Below are 22,473 nucleotides of genomic sequence, written 5' to 3'. Positions count from 1 at the left end.
GTTTAACCCAAGTAATACCCCTCCACCCTTGTATTTTTTTCCCCGTAGGAGTTCAGATTATCGGTCTCATCACATTTCTGGTGGGAAATCTACAGTATTATTACGTATTTGCTTTAAAACCAAAAATATCAGACACTAAGCATGGGTGTACACACTTTTTAACACTGTATTCACTGTATAATTGTGCTATGAAATTCAAGTATGTGACAGTTTCAGACCCCCCCAACAATTACGTTTGGTGGCATTAGATTGTGCAGGTGCTATGATGCTGTCCAATCATGATGTGTTTTGTTTTCCAAACAGTGTGACACTGACAAAACTAACAGCCAGTAACTGATTCCAACAGAGAACTCTGAGAGAATATCTGTTAGCCAAACAATGTCCACATATTGAGAGTCAGATACCCAAAAAGGAAGTGAGCAGAAGAAGAAAGCGAGACATTTATCATCAAAGTACTGTGGATGTGAACACAGAAGGGGAGTTAACAATAAGAAAGACAGAAAGTGGGGATAAACGTCTTTAAAGCCCAGTGGAAGGTACAAAAAAAAAAGAAGGCTCAAGCTTTGGACAGCAGGGAAAGAGGATGGTCATCACCTTACCTGATGGGGTTTTTGGTCTCGCTTCCTCCCACACTGGCTCCTCTCTGGCAGCGCTGTCTTTTCAAGTGTCTGTTTGATGCCAGCAGGCAGAAAGGTCACGTCCTATCGGTCACAGTAGGTTCGTCCAAACAGCGGTGGCCAAACGGCGGCTGGTCGCCAGCATTCGCCGGTGTCCTCGCTTCCTTCTCTTTGTTGTGTTTTAAAAATAATATGCTAGACTATAAAGCTATTGACGGGGTGCCTGGGCACCTTGAAACATTTTGTTGATTCACTCCTAGAATTCCAGGTATTTCCAGAGTTTTCCAAAGCTAAACTGGGATTTTAGGGACTCCCCGGTCCAAGGAGAACAAAATGGGATAAAGACATCACCTGTAAAGATAAATAAACAAAAACTTAGTTGAATACACACTTTGAATGCGTTGCTACATTTCTGCAAAACCTTGAGAAGTAATCAGCCATTCCTAAAACTAGAAAATGAGTCTCTATTCATTTGTGTGCGCCAACGGTAAAACAGATTTTTGTGATTACATTTAATTTCTCTTCTCATTCCGCTGCCAACATTTGAAAAGGACAAATGACAAATATTTCCGACAAAACTTAATTTTCTCGTAAGCAGAGCAAGACATATTCCTGTAATAGCAAACATAATTGCCTGCTCTGCAGAGGATCTCTCGCACATGACAACAAAGTCTCATAGACAATATGTATTTATTCTGCTGTCAATTTCATAGGAGGGTAAAAAAGAAATAAATGTTTTTTTAGTTTTAAAAAAAAAGGCTTTGAATTCCACATTGGGTCTGGTTTGTGAAGCGGGGTAAATATGCTTGTCATGTGTTCCAATAGTTCTTCAGCAACAAAGATTTAGTGGGGGAATACAGGAGGGAGAGGCACACACTTGGTGATAACTGAATAGCTCTTTTGAAGTCACTTCCATTTGGAAACATTGCGTGATTATTTTTACCTCTGACTCGAGTTAAAACCCCCGTTTAATTGTTCCCAAGGGTTCTTATTGTGGCGCTGATAAGGAGCTGTGGGAGAAGCGTTTAAAATTGCGTCAAAAATAACTCGACTTTGTGCTCATTGGCCACAAGTCTCTAAGAGTGACAAAGACAAGACTGGTATTGAGCTTCTCTGATTGTAATGTGCGCTCAGGGTTCCTTAATGCTTTTTGTTTGAAATATCAATTCGAGCAACGACCCCGAGCCGTCGTAAATAAATACTGTGCGGTGCATTAGTGGTTAATCAATGAAAAAAATAATTTTACCATTGTTTCGTCAGCAGTTTTCAGCTGACAAAGTATCAACTATAATTTGTCGTCTCCCCCTTTTCCGCAAGGCTTCAAGGTTGGTCAATGCGACCTGTGGAAGCGTGTTTGTCGGATCAATAGCCCACCCACAGCAGCGCCGCGGGCCATCTCTGACCCGGCCCATTGATTAGGCTTCGCTCAGCTGCCAATGGCAATGTACTGCGTGTGACACCAGGCTATGGCAGGAACGCTGAGAAAGGGGGATGCTGGATTGCCGGTGGCAGCCCCACAGCACACCGCAGATAAAAGTCAATTCCACTTAAGCAAATCATTGACGACTAAATAGTTAGCGCACAGAAGAATTTGGAGAGTCCCTGACAGCGGCAATTGGATGGCTTTGGGGATTTACAACACGATGACCCAGTGTCAACGGGATGTGAGCAGGACTTCAATTTGTGCAGGTAGCATGACCCCAACATCCATTTTTCGCTCAATTAGACAGCTCACGTTCAACGTATTTCCATATGCCGGCCACCTTCTACTGACTTGTGGGAGCATACTGTCTCTAAAATTGGACCACAAGTAGATTTCTTTATCTACTTGCACCAGTACAACCGATGCATTTACTGATTTGTTTTTTTTTTTCATATTTCTAATAATATCATTATGGAATATTTGCAAACTTCAAGTTGCGTTTGTAAAATGTCTGGTTTGGGGTTAAAAAAAGGAAATACTGTCCCTTTTGACAAAGAAAAATTAGGCTCTGTTTTGGTTGGTACAGTCAAAGGTATTTATATATATTAAACCAAAAAATCCAACTGTTTGTATAGTCATTCCGCACTTTATAGCAAATCACTTGTAGTGGCTTTACTGCCTTGCAGATTTCACTCCCATCCCAAATTATTAGCCGTATCACAAGATGTTGTGGCGATAATTCCACACAGAATATTTCTGAAGACTCTCGTAGTAACAATGAGAAAAAAGAAGGAAGAATATTGTGGTTTTATCTGATTCAAAGTAGCATACAACCACTAGTTAGAACAACCTGCAATATCTACATATGAATAAGGTTGAGAGAATATAGATTGTTTCTGGTATATTTCCAATAACCTCGTTTGGGGGAAAAAAGAAAAGACATGTTCTTGGACAACTTATCCAGGTTCTCCACTAAGAAACATGATGATTATTGTCCCTGTATTTCATCAGAAATGAGGCAGCATGTAATGAAAACCTACAAAATTGTGAGTATATTGCCAGTATAAGGAGACTGAAAGTGCAGATTGCTGACGTAGCTATCAAGTGACTACCAGCTTAAGATGAAAAAGCAACATTTAACATTTACCAAAAAGCAAACAAATTACCGAAATTATTATCAAACAAGATCAGGCAATGAAGAGAAAAGATCAGAACCGTAAATTAATTTGATAATCTCAAAATAAGTGAACACGTATGACGCCATTCCCAAGTTGCACATTTCCGCATGTCTAAAAACCAGGACACAAGTATATTATGGCATGAATGATGTGTGATCAATTACCATTTATATTACTCCACTGAATCTTTGAGGCAGGCTACAACAATACAAAAAAAAAATCTGAAATATTTAAAAGCACAATGACAAACAAATATGCTCAAATAATGATGATATCACCTCTATTTAATCGCAAATGTACTTGGCTGTGAGACTAGGCTTATTTCAATGTATAAATGATATCCATATGTATTATACATTTTGCTTAGAATATAATTTTAATCAAAACAAATATTTTTATAAAAAAGATTTAAATAAAATGCATACTTATTTGCTTAGAGAGATGTTTTTGCAGTAGGAGTTTGGAAAATAAGTGCCCTTGCCCAAAAAAGCTAAGAAAGAATAGTTGTTTGGTTATTTATATAAATTAATCAGTGTGGATTTTTAAAAATATATATATTTTTAGCAAGGAAAAAACTCAGATAATAGCTATAACGTCCACACAGTCCCACTGAAGTTGTCAGACTCTGCTTGATTCATCTTGTTCACAGCCATTAGCGCTCCATATTAGAGTAGTTTATATGTCACTTTACTGCTCCTTTCTCTTGTGAATGTAATACAGAGGCCACTACCTCTTTGTGCATTCACATCCTATCTACAGCTCCATATCTCTGGCGGTAATTGCTGAGTGACAGAAAGGCAATAGTGACCACTTCATTATAAAGACAAGCAGGCTGACCGGATGCTGTACTATTGGCTCGAGGTCAGAGTGGTCACAACGACTTTATCTGCCCAGGTTGTCAGGGGTCAGTCCCCTAGAATCTATAAGGAATTTTAGTGGATGTGCTATGGCTGCTGTACAGGAGGGTCTCCTGAATCGGCTGGGTTGCTTATGTGCTATATTGATTGCACTTTGTCTCCGTCAGTCGAGGGTGGAGTCACATCTTAACATTAGTCCCACATTTCTTCAATGTTTTAATAATAGGGAATATGAGAGCGGTGACGAAGACTGCTTAGTATGGGTGTGAAGTTGAGACAAATATTCCCCTTTTTTAAGTGTGTCTGGCAGGTTGATGTGACTTGAGTCAAACCCATGAGTTAGTCACCATTTAACGAAAAAAGACATCTGTTAAATGATAATTGCACTGCAATGAGCAGAGTAAAGTAATGAAACCTGACCTTTGACCTATGAGTAATTCACTACTACAAAAGAAAATGAGCAATATATAGTACATTGACGGCATGGTGGCCCGTTGGGCTAGTGGTTCCCGCATCTGCCTCACAGTTCAATACCTGGTTCAGACCTTCCGGTGCGAGTTTGCTTGTGCAAGACGACCCTTGTGAGGATAAGCCGAAAAGCGGCATGAATGAATGAACATACAGTTAAGAATATGTAAAAGAAAAACAATTGAAAAAGATACGGCGGTTTAAGGATCCCAGATAAACAGCAACGACTGCATCTTTAAATAATAGATGACCCCCGCCTGTTACAGACGGGAATATAACTGAAAATAATTGAAGACAACAATGTCCTATAAGAGCACTATTCCAGCAGCGCTGATTCGGTATGTGTTACAACTTCAAACAGTCAGTCATAAACTATGGATAATCTGTAGAAGAAAGGCAGGCGCCTGTTCACCATTTCCTTCTAATTAAGGCCACAGGATGAGTCCTACCTTTCTTCAACTTGATGTGTGGTTGCTCGATTTAAAGCGGCGAGTGAAAAAAAATCCTGTACGACGGCAAATTAGGGTTGGAAAACAAAATGAAACAAACAATAACACTATAAAATGAACTGCAGTCAAAGGGATAAATATTTAACTATCTGTCTACATTTGACACACTTTAGGTGGGGAACAAATAGATCCTGAACAACGCAATCCCAAACTTGCAAGAATAACTCCTTTGACCACATTGTTTAGAATTCCATTTGTACCATGATTGTGATCCATCCTCATTATTTCTGGGAGTCAACACCACTGCGTTAATTCCGTCTCTAAAGGAATGACACCGATCTAGCAGCAATCAAAACAACGACAAAAACATTGAGCTCATTTGGGGGATACATGAATGTAGGGAAGAATTATTGAGTTGTAGAAGCATTCTTGTTGAATGTAAAACTACTAAGTGCTTCCACTAGCTAATGGTGAAAAATACCATGTCGAGATTACTGCAATCTTAGTGTAGTTCCACTTGAGTATGGTATGTAGTCATTCCTTTTATGTTGTCATACACATCAGTAGCTCTCACGGAAAACAGATACCCCGTTTAAGGAACGGAGTCGATGGGTCATGTTTAGAGTTTAATTTTCAAACTGCACGGTAGTAAAATAAAAAAGTAGGATCAAATGGTTTAATTGTATTAGAAATGAAAACATCTGCAATTAGGAATTATGGGAATTGTAGTAGAACCTATGCTAGCTGAGCTTTTTGCAAAAAAATAAAATAAATAAAAATCTCATTTCACACATTTGCATTACGGTCAGTTCATTTTTTGTGATGGATTTTAGTGTTATTGTAGCCAGTGATGTTGTTAAAAACTAATGGTTGACTTTATCTTATTTTATTTTGCTTAAGAAATGTTATTCATTCAATTTTACATTTCCATATAAAAGGACAAACAATTTGTAGAGAAAGACCACATTACGTTGTAGAAGAACAAAATATGTTCTATCCTAGTTGATGCTTGAATCTCATATAGTTGGAAAAATCTAATTAGAGGGCAAACAATAGAAATACTTGGAGGATTGCAGTCTTTTTTAAAAGCCAGAAAAATAAGTCTTTAAAATATTTCCACTATTATAAAACTACACATACAGCAATTATCTTTTCATTAAAACATGTAACAAATATCATGATGGTTTTCAGGCTACTGAATTTCAAAAAGCTGAGTTGAAATACAATTGATTTGAGTTACGAGCACATAGTGAATAAAATTCCCCAACCGAAGACACCACTGTAGCCTTATTAAAGATTTTGTGCATGGTACCACTTTTCCTGCAAGCAGCATGATAGTGCAGATGCTCTTTTCGTATTCTGTGTATGAAGCCGGGCAGCAATGTGGGAAGGAGGAGGTGGGATAAAGCCGTTTTTGATGATTAATCACTGGACATAATAAAGCTTCTCACCACGAGTCCGGAGTCCAGCTGATTCTATGATACGATCGGAGTCGATTAGAAAGGAAAAATAATCTTTCCTTACAGTGCGTTGGTTGCACATTCTAATGATGTCTTCTGATTGGGCCGTGTGGGGAAGATAATAAAGGTGCTTCTTTAAAATGGACTCGGAGATTATTTCTTTGCTTAACTTTTATGAAACAGGGCAATGAGCCTGTATGCTGCTGATTTGAGGATTAAGATAAGATGACCTTTAACATTATGTCCCCATGTATAAAAGATGAAGTTTACAGTCCCTCGTCACATTAGACCTTATCAACGATCCGGACCTCTGTGATGTGCCTTTGAACAATGCAATGTTTTTTTTTTTTCCAGGTTGTAATACAACAGGCCTTTAAACCCCATTGTGGGATTATTGTTCCAGAATGTATTTTATAATATTAGCGAGAAGTGGCAAGTTTGCTTTGTTTGGGCAACGCTATATTAATAATTGACCTAAAAAAAATAGTTTCTCAAATTACCAGCGTTCCTATGGTTATGACACTGATCAACACCCTTACATTTCGAATGGGAGGGCCAATGGCAGTAATGGCAGTGAAAGATGAACAAGTCCAACCAGTAAATATAAATAACTGTCAAATAGGAGGCAAACTATCAGTTGTTTCAAATGCAAACTACCATGTTTGTTTGTTCAAGTTCAAGATGCACTGTTAAACCTGTCACTTACGGATCCTGTTACTTGTTTCAATGTCAAAGCCAGTGAAACCCTATTTGAAACCAGTCAAACGATCTTACTTCAGTCGCACATCTGTTTTGTTTGGAGCAAGAACAAAATTAAATTGGAGCGCTTTCAGATTAGAACTAAACTTTTACTCTCTGCTGTCTGTGGGCTGAAAAGGTAGCCAGTGTTTTACAGGCACCAAGACAACTGGCCACCATCACCCTGCTTCTTTGATATGCGAGTTATTGTTTACCCTCATAACTTACAGCCTGGCTCTGTGCAGACTTATTTTTATAACCTCTATTATTTTCTGTCATAAATATTCAAATCCAGATCAGAAAACCTCAAGCTTAGCGAGGAGAATAGCCAAAAACAACACGTGGATTTTCAGCTTCCCCCAGCTCCCGATCTTCCATAGAAAATCATTAAAAAGATGAATAAAGAAATCGGAAAGAATGCTGAGAGGAGCGCTGGTGAGCAGCACTCATGAAAGAGTGGGGATGGAAATTTTTGGTCAGGGATCCTCTCTTCTTTTGTTCTTCATTTGCTTGAGTCTTTCGTCACCTTCTGCATTTCCTCCTTTTAGACAGTGAATTAATATTTGCACTCTGAATATTAATCCCGATGCAGTTGTGGATTAGCTAGCTATTGTCCTCTCGGTGCTGAGCCGTAAATAAAGGCGCTGACATGGAGAGGAAATCTATACCTCGCTGGCCTGCAAACAAAGACCTCTGCACCCCGAGATAACATGTGTCCCCGCCACACGGACCCCCTCCGTCGCCCACATGCTGGATCCCCCACTCGCACTCATCATCCTCCCTCCCTCCTTCAGAGAAAAACTTTGCCATGGTAGATTTGCAAGGCAATTGTGCCCTAAAAGCGTGCCTTTTTCTCAGCTTATAGCATGCATTTTCCAGAGTTTATCAAAGAATACAATGGGGTTATGCTTTCACCATTATTCTCCAGGCCAGAACAGTAATTCAACGGCGGAGCAAGGACTGAGGCAGCCATGATGTCTCACTACGGAACACAGAAAGCGAGCGCGAAACGCAGTGCATTACTTTGTTGACCTTTCCTGTTCCCATAGTTTACAAACAGCTGTGAAGCTCATTCCTCTGGGCTCTTTGTACATCACAGGCCGGGACTGATGGAGGCACGCCAGGTTTAAATGAAGGGCTTTTTCCAGCTCGCCTCCATCGTGGCTGACAAACACAACCCAACAAACGTGCATTCGCTTTATCTCGACCGCCAAAGCCGTCGCGAGCGTGCGGGAGGAAACGCAGAGGCAAACAGATAGCGTGACATCCTTTCATGTAAGTATATATTTTAACAGACAATCTGTTCAACAACAGAAGAAGAGATCTAAACATACCCATGCATCAGTACAGCCACCCACATGCACGGGAATACGTTTCATTGGCTCATTCTGGAATGCCTAAAACTACACTACATTGCATTTCTTTATTCTAAAAGTAATTCAGCATTTTGCCATTTGGACACTCTCGTAATAAGACAGATTGGCAAAATTGCTGAATTTTTCTGTGTTTAGAGTTGAGACTCTGTTAATTCATTACTGCGAAACCTCATATCTCACTCTTCAATCAAAAAAACTTTGAAAGCAAATGAACAAGGAGCTCAATGCTTCATAGTGTGGGTTAACTCAAACAATGTGCCAAGAGTTCAATGGCAGGTCAGTATTTGGACAGTAGTGAGAGGAGAGGGTGTGAGAAGAAGGTGAAGCCAGAAGATGAAGCCAAAAACATGAGAGAAATACATTGTTCACTGGGAAAAGAGCATTGAGTCACAACAGTTAACTCATTCACAGCTATTAAAACCAATAAACCTCCAATCCATTTTCATGCCCAACACCATTAATGCTAACCAATCAGTAAACTGGGACGGTGGTACCGCGTCCATTTAGAATGAAATGGACGTTCATTGAAATCAACAGCAGCTCTTTCTTTGGCCTTTGTATCATCCCTCCAGACAGATTTTCATGGAATTCTTTTTTTCTACATCTTGTGTAATCTTTTAGAAAAATCTTCAAATTCATTTACTCTAATTCAATCATAAAACAAGAAGTCGGCCTTTATACTAGATTTAAGTTTTAACCAAAGCTAATTCTGAAGTGCTTTTTCTTTAATTGGTGGTGAATTGGCTTCATGGAAAATTGGTTGTTTGCCTAAAGGCTGAGGCGAGATTTGAAGATTTAGAGATACTCTTCTCTTCATTCATCATGATATGGCGGTGCTCGTCATAAATTGGAATGAACGTCTTTTGCTATCAATGACACTGAAAAGTTCAAGTTGAAATCGATTTGAGGTCTCTCACTGTCAATGGGTTGCATCCAAATTTCAATTATTTTTGTTTTTGACAGATTCACTTGAAAATGAGCCAAAGAAACCAAAAGGGAATGAGCGGTTGAAGCAAACCATGTGACAGACAAAACCAGGCATTGCGTGCTTAATCAATTTAGTTGCGTCTGCATGGCTGGGTGGGGAGTTGCGCACAGTCTGGAAGGGGTTAATGGGAAATCGATGAGAGGGATGCACTTATGAGTGGGACATGTGGAAGGAGGGGCGCTAGGGTGAGAGTGAGAGGAGACAGAGAAAAGGGGGCGATAGTAACATTGTATCCTCTGATAGCAGCACACTTCCCAGATGTTATCTGTCACTCAGAGGAAAACTCTGGTGACCAGATGTTTAGGCTCTGTGTGCTAGATTGGCCATATATCCTATAGGCCAATCGATACAGGTCAAGTGCAAGGCAATGTCCATCGCTAGTCGGCAAAGAGAAGGCAATAATCTGAAAGACAGACCTGTAATAACGGTGGGCCTTAATTTACGTACACCAGGGTTTTGAGTAAGAAAAGGGCATTTTGAAAATGCAATGAAAAAAAATGGAATGTCAACCCCCACCTGCATTACTCCAAATGGCATTAACCACGTTTTAGATAAGCACGCTTCATATATCCCAAACTAAAATCAAGCCTTTGTTCTTTTGGCCTGATGCTGTTTTCGCATTAATATGGCTCATATTATTGCTGCAACGTCTCCTTTGTGTACATCCATTTCTGGTAACAAAGGGCAATGCTGATTTGAAAGGCGAGTCAAAAGAAATGGAGCAAGAAGCGGCCCGAGCATTCCTCCAAAGGCCCCGGGGGGCATGCGGGGAGGTGGGCCGGTGCTCGGAAAGGGGGAACCTAGAGCAGGTCCCAGTGCAGTCGGGCTCTTTGTAGTTAGAGCGAGCTGAACTTGCCAGAGGCTTTCTGCTCTAACCCATAGCACTCAGACTGTTTGGGGGAAATTACACCGCCGAGCAATAATTAATCAAGTAAATGTTGAGTCGCTTTGATTTGGATCAAATTAACATATGATCAATAATGTATTAATCAAATACAAATAAACACCTCTCTATTGTATCTTATTGAAGAGAAGACCTTTTCACATTGAACTGTCAATGGGAATGATGCCAGCCTACTTCTATGGCAACTCCAAATTTTAAGTGCTTACGGTAACATTCGACCTTATAACTTCACGGTTAGCAGTGAAGCGAGTTAGTGGTGTCGCCTCAAAAATGATGCTTTTTGTGGGGAAAAATTTTAATCGAAATTAATCTTAAAAGATCATCTTTCACACTGAAGCTTAAGTAAACCAAATGACACCAGAATTCATTTGAAAGACCACAAATATCACTTATTGCTTTGCTCACTTTTTTTGCGGCACACCAGTGTTCTAATGATTATATTCGCACATCTCCAAATGAAGTTCATTATCAGGAGAAATGGAACCGGAGTATTTTTGGCAATTGTGATCACAGCCGGAGTGAGTAATTAAATGACTTCAAGGACACAGGTCCAAGCTTCAGCCCATCAGGAGACACTCTCTTAAATACCATTTGCATTAAGAAACCTGTTCCCCACATGATTTTGTTGGTTGACAGATGAATGTTTGCTCCATTTGTGAATGCATTTACTCCAACAAAAAAATGAATACAATTTCATCCAAAAAATACATTTATACTCCTAAAAGTTTGCTTCATCGTATCCTCGGCCAATACAAATGCTAGCAAAAGAAGGTTATAAAAAACTAAACATGAATCTAATCATTGATTCTTAAAAGCAGCAACTATGAATTGACAGAATAAATAAAAACAGTAGTAATGAAGAGTGGAAGACACAATGCAGGCAATTTGTGCAAAGCTACTCAAAAAGTAGCCAAGTGGATTGAAGGAAATTGTTAGTTACCGCTATCATTTGTTGAGGAGTTGAATCAGCACTGCTTTTGTATATTCACATTTCCCTTTATATGCATGCTCTGTTTTCCTCAGATAAAGTTGTGCTGTTGAAATAAAAGCAACCGTTGGCGCCTTACACTTTGTTCATCGGGGAACTTCATGCTCAGGGATTTTCTAAACACAATTCATCAAAGTGGAACGTTTTTTTTTTTTTTTTTTGCATTCCTAATCCTTTTTGCTGCAGATGAGAGATCTTCTGTTCAGACTCATTAAGATTAAAGCATTTTGCTAGAGTTATTTAAGAATGCAAAGTTCCATGTGAGACCTTTCAGAGTTCAGAACAGAAGAAAATCCTATCAACATGCTTGGTGCGCTGGGGGCAGATCTTAGCCTATATTTCTATATTTGGTGTCAGTGATTGAATGATTGAATGTGAAATTATTTTCCACATTGCATTATGACTGCAATCAGTTTAGTTTTCTCACCATCAGCAATGGAGGTGTGTGATTTCTTTTTTGGCCTTCATTGCGTTAAATTTGATTTGTTGTTGGTGCTTGTTTTGGGTTGGGGAGTAATACAAGTGTGCCTTCAACATAATTTCCTGTTGTTTGCCATAAAATAAAGCTCAAATCCGTTTTCTTGATGGGAGCAATACACAAGCGTATAATGTTTACCTGTGCGGTTTCCAAGAAGATCTTTCACTTTCGAGTGTTACTTTGCCAGCACATCATATGGTCGCGTGCACACAGTAAAATATTTAGTTCACCAAGGTAGCAGACGGGTATCTTAAAAAAGAAATGAGGATTCCGAAACACGTGTGTTGCCCATCTGCTAGAAAATGATGAACTTTTTTTTTTTTCAACCAGCGGCTAGGCTCCACAGCTCCAGTCTGAGCACCTCTCCGAAACTTTCCAACTCCAAGTGTCACAATCTGGTTCCATTTTACAGCTGGCCTTGGGATTGTAACAGAGCTCCTTTCTCTCCCCTCTGAACCGCATATTTAATCCCCGCGCTTATGTCAAACTTAATTACAGGACCTTGTACGAAAAAATAACAAGTGAGCCTTGTAGGAGTGGGCGAGAGGAAAGAAAAGTATTAAGAGACGGAGAGAAAACGAGAACTAAGGAGAATGCTAAGAGGTGCGAGGGGGGGAGGAACAACAGAGACATTTAATCTGTTGACTCAGTATGTTAAATAGCCCAATACCAATCTTTGATGTTGGGTTTTTTTCCTTTTTGCTCCTTGGAAACGACACTCCATGCATATAAAAATCACTAAGGATTTGCTGAATCCATATTAATGACATTTAAACGTTTTCTTGGGCTGACATACAGCAAAGAAATGTCATTTGTAGAACAAGGAGCTCCCTAAAAGATCAGGAGGTGTCCTAAGCATCATCTTATTCACTTACAAATCCCCCTGAAACCCCACAAGCCAAATATAACTAGTGATTAAACCCTATTTGTGCCTGTAAAACTATTTACTCCATAGAAGTGGAAAAGTCAGAAAGAGAAATGTTTAGTCTGTCAGTTTAAAACTATTATCTCTAACTTGGAAAACATCAGCTGAGTCTGTTGCGCACCGTCAAGGGAAGACGGCACTCTGAAGAACAAACCTTTGAAAAGTCAAAAACGTTTTGTTTTGTTTTTAAGGGGTGGGCATAGTAGCTACACTTCACTGCAGTGTAAAAAAGTCAAGTTTGAAAAGCCCTTATTCACACAATCTTCTAAAGACAAAACCGCATAATGTTGTATATATTGTGTTCTTGAAAGGGCAGATGGTGGGAAGGGAGTGCAAGAGATGCAGACAAAACACATCCTAGGACCACCATGGCAAGATTTTCTTGCTCTCTCCAAACATTTTTTTCCTTACGTGTTCTTCCGCCCACTTTGTACACGCTTCCTCTCTTCTGATTTTGGCTGCTCTGGAAGCAAAATCCTTCCCAGACTGGCCTTGAGTGGCCAAACAGTGGACCAGAGGAGGTTCCCATGCCACTGGTGCTGCAACCGGCGCGCCACCCGGAGGTATTTATAGCAAGCCAGCACCAAAGGGCAGCGAGAGAGGGCATGCTTGTTTTCCTTTCCATTCCCTAGGCGCTTTCCCTGGCCTCACATGTGGGTGTTAAATATATACCCAAATACTGGGAGCAACATACAAGACTTTGGGTTCCTTGAAAACATAAGTTAGCTCAGGGATAGCAAAGGAGCCAAGACAGATTCCAGACCAGGGAAGGAGCAGAATTCAATTGTAGTGGATGCGAGGAAAACGATGAAGGAAGAGCAAAGTCCGGCCGAAAGAGGATGGGGATGGGGATGGGTAGGCCTGTTGTTTTCCTCGCCAACTTCAAATAATATCTGGATCCGAAAACTCGCCTGACTGTCTGCATGTGCTTCAGTCTTTACGCTCTGTGATGTAGCTTTCTCTCGCCAACTCTTTGCACGAGAATCCCGGAGTGGCTTTATTACTATGATGAAACCAGACCCTATAAATACGAAGCACTGTGATGAATATAACAGCAATTATGGGATTGGCAATAATTAGATCAGGAGAGAAAGAAAATCTCATTGAAGTTGGCACTGTATTTTTTTTGTACTTATTTTACTTTCAACCTTGAGGTCTAATGTATGAAGAATTACAGAGGCAACAGCGGTGTACTAATCAGGAGGGTCTCGACAGGGGCCTCGTGAGACGCCGTGAGTGATTCTCTATGCCGCAGACCTTTCTCAAATCTACGGCTTTAACGATGCCTACCTAACAAACAATTAGAAAGCGCTCTCTCAAAAATGAACGTGCAGAGACGTGGGTCGCTCCCAAATGGGTCCATCAAGCAGCGTGGCTCCTCAGCTTTTAACTTTGTCAGCAGCTCGCCGACACACTGGAGTCCTAAGACGGACGGGCCTTTCCGCTGCATGATTGCGTCAGAAAGATTCCATAGCCACAGCCTCTGTTTTTTCATACTTGTGGGAAAATCACAGTTCATGTTTCCTTGGATGCTTCACACATTCCTCACCCTGTCTTCACATTGCAGGGCCCCTGAGACCGGGTAGGGCCAAAGACGCTCAGAGGGAGGTGCTCGGCAGATAAGAGGTGGGGCCAAACCAAAAATAATAGCCATTGATATTGTTTATTAGGAAGCACGTTGCTAAGTGATGTGGTCTCAAAAAGGGGACTAATTACATTTGCCAGGCTCTGATGAGTTTAACAGAGCTCGGTCAGAATTTTCCAGACCATTTAACATCTCCGGACACAGGTGGGAATCATAGATAACAGAACATCTGGAAGTCACAAAAATACATCTGTAGGGTGTAATACAAGTAATGCATAAGTCACCACATCCTAGGATGAATGACAACCAAAAGTCACAGGTTTTCTCTTTAAAAGACGGAGCTATCTTTGTACACCATTCCAGATATTTGGTCAAAGTTTCATCAGGCATATAAATCAGTCTGCTTAGTATTCCAATAGTGGACTGAATCAGTGCACGTGCAAAAGCCATCTAAGACAAAGATTCATCTTCATTTACCTGTAGTCACACATGCACGCAACTCCGATGAACTTGGCCACATTCAAGTTTGGTCTCATCCCAGATTCCTGACTTTCAAATTTCAAGACAAAGGTAATTAAGGCTGATTTATTCATGCGTCAGTGTAAGATGAAGGGAGCAGGACAGAGCAGCAAAGCAATTAATTCAGTTGCTGAAAACATTATTAATGGTAATGTTTAAAACATCAAAGCACAGACTTGCAGAGACAAGGCATCCAGACTCTGACAAGATGGAACAGATGAGCTCACTTGAGTCAGTCAAGGTGAGGCAAGGGAGAAAATGTAATTTGTCTCTCCACTGATTTTCCTGAAGACTTCCTGGAGAAGCCGTTGTTCAAGCACTAGGTCGAGTTCAAGAATAACCCCTCTTCACCTCATTGACTTCTAGATGAAGGAAATGTATCATCGATCAATAAAACAATCAACCAGACGATAAATCATCGCATCTTTCCTGATTCTTAATTCTTCATCTTTTCGAATGTTAGGAACGTCCATCCATGCAAGGGTCCTTGCTGTTCCCAATCCACAATACTCAAGTCCACAAATGCATGATAGATGGATTTGATGTGGAAAAACTTCCACAAAACCCTTATTTCGACCCCATCAAATCCCCTAGGATGAACTACAACAACAGATACGTCTCAATTTGGGGGACGCAATGTTCAGAGCACAGAGGCCTTTTCACACTGTGTTTAGCACAGCGCCGTGTTCCTTCAACCAACCCATTTATTCTGTGCGTTCGAATTGAAAAATGCTGAATTGGTACAGAAATGCAGTGACGATAGAAGCCACATACGGCACAAAAAGTGATGGCAGAGAAATTTCAGTGTGATAATAACAGGAGATTTGAAGTGAGTTCAATATTAGACGACAGTTGGGAAAAACAAACAAAAACGACAATTGAGGTGTCTTGAGAATTGGGAGAATACAAATTGTGCTTTATACGACGTGATTGGGTAGATATGGAAAATTAACAACATAGCTATACAATTGTTTAATCATTTTAATGTAATCATGTTACCCACTATATGTAAATTACCATGCCGCCCAGTATGAAACTAAATTAACTGCATTTTTTATTAAATGATATGGACCAGATTATGATAAATGTCTACATAATTCTGTATTAAATTGATTGAAGGCCCTCGAATCAAATTGATTTGTTAAACACAAATGAATACTGGCAAATGTGCTTTTTTTTTTAAAAGAATCGATATTGCGTCATAATGAAATTGATGATTTGCACCTCTGGTTGTGTGTCCGTACTACGAATGAAAGGGTCACTGCTGCTATGATCATTATCAACAAAACAGATAATACATTGTGGAAATTCCCTGAAAGTCTTCCAATTCTACTTGCTACATAACTTTTAGCCAAATGCCCCAATGCTTTGACATTAGAGTTGGATGAAGCTCTATAAACTTTTTATTGACAGGCGGTTGCCATGTCATGTGATAATTCTGGACTTTTCTGATGGGCTGAATCATTCAACACCAGAGTGACTACAGGACATACAGGACAGCGTAGGACATTCGACAATGAATGATAGAGTCAATGAAGAATCTCTCCCCTGCCTGTGTGGACTCCTCACAGTAGCTTTGGGCAAAGGTATAATGCTGCTCTCACTTTGTCATCTTCATTTACCCCCCACCGTCACGTCAATTGAACCAGTGAGTCTGGGGGATGACACATTGATATTCACAACACATCTTCATCCCCCAACCACAACCATCCCAATGGAAAAATTATTTCATTACATGTATTATGCAGTCCGTGTGAGGGAGTTGGTGGTCGTGCAGTGTGTGGGCACAACGGTAGGATCAGGCTTTTGGCTCTTTGTATGCAGTACTTGTCTGTGGCAAGTGTGTAAAAGTAGTTTTTAAGAGTGTGTAAAAAGATATAATTCTTCAGGGGCTCAACGTTAATGGCACTTAGTTTACTTTGTTAGAAAGAATGAAGACAAATATATTTATCCCTGATGCTTAGTGTCAATGTTATAAAAGTGATGTCGACGTGTTTTTATTTTACTGCTGAACTTTCCAACAGAGATCCCTTGACATTCGATGTACAATGTGTCATACAGAGCAGAAAATAAATAGCATGCCATCCATCACATGCCAGTGGCCTTGCATATTTGAGCAGCTCAACACTAGAGGCTCTTGTTTGATTTGAACTGGAATCAATTTGGAAACGAAACCATTTCACCTCTGATTAAGCGCTGCTCGCTCTGTGCTGTGGCATGCTGACCTTTCCGGTCCGTCTTATGCTGGCAGGAGGGGCCAGTCAAATGGGTGATATGCTCAGCTAATTAGTCTGACTGACGTGAAAGGGCGGGGATTGAGAGTAGCTTGAAGTTGAACCCTCAGCCATTCTTTCGGGTGAAGGTAAAGGTTGAATTGAGGACCTGGACGCTTGTTTATCGGAGACATTTATGGGGCACTTATTTAAACTGATTGGCTGCCATTGAAGACGCTAGACATTCAATGCATTTTTAAATAAAAAACACAATAGTGAATTCACCCAAAATTGAAATATTCAATCTCCTCTCTTCAGTGCATCAAGTGGCTAAATGATTAACACGTGGATGCAATTCGGTTTAGATTTTAACGATCTGTATCCTATGAGGAGCAGCCATCGTTACCCTCATTTTCTCTGAAAATAAATGGATGAGAAATGAAATGTAATGATTTCGTGTCCTCCTGCACAATTCAACAGAAGTCCCGGTAGAACCAAACCTAACCGTCAGATCAAGTGGATTTCTCTCTTGTATTTGTGCTCGTTTGGCTGCAGGGGGTAGGAGGGGCATGCGGCACTCTGACCTGGGGCCACTCATCCAATCAGCTCGCTATTTGCTGCAAGGGCTTCCATAATAGTGACATTTTTCCACCTCGTCAATGAAGTGGTGATAGCTACCCTCATCCCACTACTTGACCGTTTAACTTCGCTGTGAAAAGGCCCTTTCTTTGCGTCCGTCTCCATGTCTGTCTGAAATCAATAACAACAGAGCAATGGAAAGAAGCTGATCCGGAGGCAGCGTTTACTACTGCACTCTATTGCACGGTCTCCCTTGTTTGTGCAAAAAGAACCTCCGGTGTGTCTCAGCGACAATGAAGCGGGAGGACCCCGCCTCTTGTTTAGAGACACACTCGGTGGTGATAAAAGTGACATATACATTAACAGATGCAAACTGTCTACTCTTTAACGATCATTGCTCGCCAGGATCCATTTAGCCGCAGCAGTCACACATCAGCACACATCTGTAGTGACTGACATAATGGCTTCAGAGGCGAGAACAAAATGTCTCCCAATGACGGCAGAATGAGAGGGATGGGTTACACCGAGGCCCTTGCCGAAATGAGCGTGGAGCTTTGTTTGGTTATGCTGTCTGAGCTGAAATTGATTTCTGCTAGAAGCATGCACCAAAGAGTCCCTGCATTCATACGAAATGAATAGCATGCACTCACACCAGTGGGAAAGGCAGGCGAAGGAAGGAGCAGGAGGTGAAAATATGAAGGGGGAACATGATGACTAGAGTTCAAAACGAATATAGAAATAAAAAATAGGGGCGTAGGAAATAGATGAAAGTCAGGCACATACAGCATGTCCATATGACATTAAAAACATGGGCAAGTAAAAGCTAAAAAGGAGAAGGAGGTGAAGTGGTGAATGATGTATAAAACTTTCCCAAGAGCAAACAACGTGACAAGGAAGTCATCCCATTGGCCGCATTGAAAGGCCTACAACTATATTGTTTGTATTAAAAATGTTTCAAGGCACTTGTCCAATTGTCAATCATAATCTGCACTTTTTTTCATCAATCATCTAATATGTTAGTGATCATCATGTTTGTCATTCAACGATGTCTTAAAACAAAGAGCTTTTCCACCTGGAAGTGAAGGAAAGAGAAAAACAGAGAAAAGGGGGAGTGGACCAAAATGTCTAAGAGAAAGACAAACAGTTCTGGTTGGTCGTATGGTGGACAGATGTTCATTTATCTTTTTTAGCAAGGGCTGGGATAAGAGAACAAGTGACATCATGTCAAAACTTACACTGCTATTATTGCATGTGTAAAGTATCATAATAAACAATATCAGCAAGTTATTAGCAACTAGCAGCCAGTGCAAAAAGGAGTCCTCTTAAGGAGTCAATATATTAGGAATACGAATCCTTTTTCAACAACTCATCTTGATAAAAAAACATTTGCAAATTGCTTCGAAACATAGTATAGAATGTTTTCTGTGCATTTGTGGAACATTTCTCTATGTTACAACCTTGTGATGACATACCGTGACATTTATTGACTTCAGAGTAACACCAAGAATGTCATTCAATACTTTCTGGCATCTACAATGTAGCTATATAAAGCCTTGACATAACATGAGAAACGTCAGGGAAATTGTCAGAATGTGACCAACTGGGATGAAACCTAGTGGCATCTTTAGTAAATCGTGGGCAAAAATGCAGTAAACTATGGATCCCAGTGTGCCCTGTAATAGTAAATATTGCACTGACAAACCTTACTTCAAGTGGATATATAAGGTGCCAAAATCCAATGTTCACAAAAGCTGTGGGATGCCTGAATTGTCCAATACATTTCCTGCATGGCCCTGTTCATCATGCTCACATGTTGACATAACACCAAGATAGCACCTAATAATTGATCAGTATTTCACAGTTGGATAAGCTTCTGACAGGATGTTCACTATGGGATGTGGCCACTGATCATACGGTGTCGTCATCGGGTTCCAACAGATAGAAGGGAAGACTCACAGAATGACATAAAAGAGCATGTCTTTGGACCTCTAGATTGTTACTATGGATTAGTGTGAAATCCATTGCAATTCAACTGCTGGGGAAAAAGTATTGAAACAAAGCAACAAATTCAAACAGCTCCCTGCACACTATCTTAGAAACTGACTAGTGGATGAACTGAATTTGACTTTTGTCTGTCATTAGACCAACCTCGGTGTGTTCTAAGGGGCAGCTAATTGTGTCATTTTGTTTCGCAGCAATGTGCAGGACAACTCATGGATTGATCCCTCTTGAAAACAGGCACACGTTGAGGTAAGGTTTCTCATTTGGCCCCACTTTGACATTCATGGTTTAGACGAGGTTGTGTTGAACGACACGTGCAAGCAAGCTGTGGTGTCTTTTACGGCTAAGCCAGGCGAGCCAGCATGAATTCAATCATCGTTAAGGGTCGCTTGCAGGGTTGCTAATTTATGCAAATGAATTTCCCAGAGACTAGTGAATGGACAGGAAGCGAGCACCAACGCTTGGCTAGCAATCATCGCGGGGCGGTGCTCTGCTTTGGTGGTCCGGAAAGTTTTGCGGATTGAGCCAGGAAGCAGCGCAGTGTGCCAAACCACGGTGACCGAGACTCCACACGGCATACCAGCCCTCTTCTCGGCACCGCTGGCAGCCAATGGGGTTGGCGGTGGCTCTCTCGCCGAAGAATAACATGGCACGCCGGCCCTCTCGGCGCCCCGCCTCCTTGCTGCACCGCGACTGCCCAGAAGGATTTTCTAAACATTTTGCCAGGGGATCAATACCTGTATTGATCAACCATTGTGTGAGTGTTCCGTCTAAAACCCCGAGCAGCCTGGGAGCTGGGAGGAGCGAAAGAGAGAGGCTGCAGAGAGGATGGAGAAAGAGAGTCGGCAGCCACAGCGAAAGGGAGAAGAGGTACAAGGGAGAAGAAGGGGAATACAAGCAGGAGGCGGACGCTGAGCCGATCAGGTCGGGATGCCATGTTCGGACTATGCTGCCGCACCAGTGGGATTGGGCTGCAGCCTATGGTAATTGCTTACTCATTAAGCGCGCAAAGGTAACAGACGACTACCGGGCTAAGTAATAGATGGCGAGAGAATGCTAAAAAATGCACGTGTTTGTGTTAAAACTGGAAGTCCACTCAACACCTGAGGTCACCAATACTTTTAATCTTGCTGGCCCGTTATGACTTACTCTCAGGAAAATTGTTGCATGTGTGTGCTGAGCATGATAGCACGAGGTAAGCAGGACACTAGCTTGAAAGAGATGAGGAGCCATTTATGGTTTCTAAAACTAACAAAACCATGTCAATTGATTTACCTACTGTTCTTCTAACACTCTTTGTGTCTTGTCTAGAGAGAAACTCATCGACCTGCTCTCGGTCTCTCAAACACAATTTGGACACAAGAGGCCCCACATACTGAGCTCACACCTTCGACTGCAACAATTACAACTGAGATCGAAATTTGGGAGAGAAAATCCTCGGTCTGGTGGAAAGGAAAAGCCTGAATTCTGGATACAAATGAAAGCAAGGAACAGAAATGCCTCTATTCAAGTGTCTTAACTTTGATTTCAACCTCAAGCAAGCACATCACAATGTTTTTTTGGATTTTCTTTACCCAAGACGGAATATAGATGGAATATTCATCTAGTTTCTAATTTTGTGGGAATATTATTGCGTTTTTTTTTTTTTTTTGGCAAAATAAGAGGACTGTCCAACAAAAGGGAAGAGCAGTCAATGAAAGGCCTTGAGCTGCGCCGGACCTGAAGGAGGGTTAACAATTCCCTTTGGGGGCCCTCCCACCCAGTCCAAATGCTAAAACGAAATCAAGTTTGTATTGATTGGTTTTAAAGGCAATGTCCTTGTGCATAATTGAGGACTTGAGCGAGACTACATTCCAAACTGCCCCAGATTTATTGGAAGACCTTGCATCCAATGCCACATGGGAACTGTGTTTTAGGAAAAAAACTGATGTAAAGACAATTTTCCAAAGGAAATAAAGAATGTTATTCATCAAGTACATTATACATGTATATATATATATATATATATATATATATATATATATATATATATATATATATATATATATATATATATATATATATATATATATATATATTGAAAAGTTAACCTTTGATTCATGATCAATGTTTTAGCGCACTATAAAGACCCCAAACAGCTGCATTTCTTCCTCCTTACAAAAATATAAAGACCAAGTACAATACAGTTGTGTTGTTAAACTATTGTAAACATCATAATGGTGAATTAAATCATAGGAATATATTGACTTGGTCAATGGAGACTATTGTATTTCTATATTGGCTGCCATAGACAGTTATAGGTGTCAAATCCATTAGGATTGCGAGAGCTGACAGTGATCATTTGGTACCAGACTTCCCAGTTGAATAATTATCACCTTTATCTAAGCCAATTAAGTAACTTATGTTTTTTAGTTAAAATTTGTGTCACTGGTGATGTGTAGAGGTTGGAAGGAGAATTTTGGAAGGTGACATAAGGACAGTTATTTGCCTCTATTTCTTTTTCAGAAAATTATGAATACCAGCAATTATCTTGGTTATTTAATATGATTTAATATAGCTGGAAATATCTGTTTTTAATAAATAGGAACGTGCAAAAATAGCCCTATTTAGAGTTGACATCCACATTTGTACACGTCACAATTTGGGTCATGCAAAATTATATTTTTGATAGTAAATATTGTTAATAAATTCTTCTAGTCAAACATTCAAAATTTGAGGGGAAAAGTG

General features: G+C 40.4%; 1 long non-coding RNA gene across 1 annotated transcript in view; it reads right to left on the bottom strand.

The window, feature by feature from the left end:
- Positions 1–160: 160 nt before the first annotated feature.
- Positions 161–22,473, bottom strand: part of LOC144194836 (uncharacterized) — a 181,353-nt gene continuing 159,040 nt past the window's right edge. The window contains exon 8 of the long non-coding RNA XR_013325998.1: positions 161–968. This is a non-coding gene — a long non-coding RNA (uncharacterized LOC144194836). The remainder of the gene's footprint in view (positions 969–22,473) is intronic.

This window comes from Stigmatopora nigra, chromosome 3, assembly GCF_051989575.1.
Source record: "Stigmatopora nigra isolate UIUO_SnigA chromosome 3, RoL_Snig_1.1, whole genome shotgun sequence".
NCBI lineage: Eukaryota > Metazoa > Chordata > Actinopteri > Syngnathiformes > Syngnathidae > Stigmatopora > Stigmatopora nigra.
Note: the sequence above shows the minus strand (reverse complement) of the source record. Positions and strands in the feature narration are given on the sequence as shown.